This window comes from Psammomys obesus, unplaced genomic scaffold (genome assembly GCF_907164565.1).
Source record: "Psammomys obesus unplaced genomic scaffold, mPsaObe1.curated_primary_1811, whole genome shotgun sequence".
NCBI classification, from domain to species: domain Eukaryota; kingdom Metazoa; phylum Chordata; class Mammalia; order Rodentia; family Muridae; genus Psammomys; species Psammomys obesus.
The window spans coordinates 6,831,148-6,833,418 of NW_026587216.1; the positions used below are offsets into that span (position 1 = coordinate 6,831,148).

At 39.7% G+C, this 2,271-nt stretch overlaps 1 non-coding gene across 1 annotated transcript; it reads left to right on the plus strand.

The window, feature by feature from the left end:
* The first annotated feature begins 231 nt into the window (after positions 1 to 231).
* LOC129673777 (U6 spliceosomal RNA) lies at positions 232 to 334 on the plus strand. The gene has a single exon (XR_008719709.1). It is a non-coding gene; the product is annotated as a U6 spliceosomal RNA (small nuclear RNA).
* Positions 335 to 2,271: the final 1,937 nt, after the last annotated feature.

Sequence of the window (2,271 nt, forward strand, 5' to 3'; positions counted from 1 at the left end):
AGACACAAAGATTATAAGGGAAGAAAGGGTGATTTGGGGTTCATAACCTGAAGCACAGATATCACTAAAGAACATGACTGATAAATTTTATTTCTTATGAAATTTAAAACTTCTGCAATACAAACTTTAAGAGGAGGATTTAATAAGCTACTTTCTACCATGAAGAGTTTGGTGTGCAGAAGCTTTCAGATTCATTTCTACATGAGCATTAATATTAGCATGTTCATGCATATACATTACATGTATAAACATAAAGAACTTAAAAATACAAAGAAGATTAGCATGGCCCCTGTACATGGATGACACCCAAATTGATGAAGCATTCCACATTTTTAAAATTTTTATTTTTCTTTATTCTATTAATTACAGTTTATTCAATCTGTATCCCAGCTGTAAGGCCTTCCCTCATACCATTCCAATCCCACCATCCCTCCCTCCTCTCCTCCCATGCCCCTCTCCAAGTCCACTGATAAGGGAGATCCTCCTCCACTTCCATCTGACCCTAGCCTATCATGTCTCATCAGGACTGGCTGCATTGTCTTACTCTGTGGCCTGGCAAGGTTGCTCCTCCATCAGGGGGAAGTGATCAAAGAGCCAGCTACTAAGTTCATGTCAGAGACAGTTCCTGTTCCTCTTAGTAGACTACCCACTTGTATACTGAGCAGCCATGGGCTACACCTCTGTAGGTGTTCTAGGTTATCTCCATGAATGGTACTTGGTTGGAGCATCTGTCTCAAAAAGACCCCTGTGCCCAGATTTCTTGGTTTTGTTGCTCTCCTTGTGGAGCTCCTGCCACTCCAAGTCTTTCTATCCCCCTCTTCTTTAATAAGATTCCCTGCACTCTGCACAAACTTTGGTTATGAGTCTCAGCACCTGCTTTGATACCCTGCTGGGTAGATAGAGACTTTCAGTGGCTCTCTGTGGGAGGCTCCTGTCTTGTTCCTTGTTTTCACTTTCTTCCAATCTATCTCGTTTGCTTTTCTGAATGAAGAGTGAGCATCTAACACAGGTCCTCCTTCTTGCTTAGGTTCTTTAGGTGTACAGATTTTAGTATGCTATCCTACATGGTATATATTCACTTATAAGTGGATATTAGACAATATAGAACAAACATCCTAAAATCTTTACACCTTAAGGAACCTAAGCAAGAAGGAGGACCCTGGGTAAAATGATCACAATCCTCACTCAGAAAGGCAAACAGGACAGAAATAGGAAGAAGGACAATACAGGGAACTAGACAAGAGCCTACCACCTAAGGCTCTGAAAGACTGTACCCATCAGGGTATCAAAGCAGATGCTGAGACTCATAGCCAAACTTTGGGCAGAGTGCAGGGAACTTTATGAAAGAAGGGGAAAGATAGAAGTACTTGGAGGGGAAAAGAGCTCCACAAGAAGAGCAACAGAATCAAGAAATCTGGGCCCAGAGGTCTTTTCTGAGACTGATACTCCAATCAAGGACCATGCATGGAGATAACCTAGAACCTCTGCACAGATGAAGCCCATGGCAGCTCAGTATCCAAGTGGGTTCCCTAGTACTGGAAAAAGGGACTGTGTCTGACATGAAGTCAGTAGCTGGCTCTTTGATCACCTTCCCCTGAATGGGTGGGGGGAGCCTTACCAGGCCACAGAGGAAGACAATGCAGCCAGTCCTGTGGAGACCTGATAGGCTAAGGTCAGAGGGGAGGAGGACCTTCTATATCAGTGGACTTGGGGAGGGGCATGAAAGGAGATGAGGGAGAAAGGGTGGGTTTGGGAGGGGATTGACAGAGGGAGTTACAACTGGGATAAAAATTGAATTAAATGTAATTAATAAAATAAATAATTTTTAAAGAAAATAAATAAATAAATAAACAGAAATATTCTGAAAATATACAAATAAAAACTGCTAATAATCAAAATTGCTTTCAAATAAGGTATCCGATGACTTCAGTAAATAAAAGAAAAACTAGTTTACTCTTCTTCATTGTATGTTATGACTGTATTTCTTTTGAACTATAAGTGCAACATAAAGGGAAACTGAAATAAAAATGAATTAGAAAAAGTATAATTTTTAACTCTTAAAACAATCATAATTATAAGTTAGAGAACTGTATTAAAATTTTACGTAGAACATCTTCATTATTAATATTACAACCTCCTGAATTCTAATTGTATAACACGTTCACACAAAATATTCTGCCATTTTATCAAATATATTCTTTCTTTCTCTCCCATTACCTTTCCTGTCTCTTCCTCTCCCCTCTCTCTCTCTCATCTTTCCCCATTAAAAGA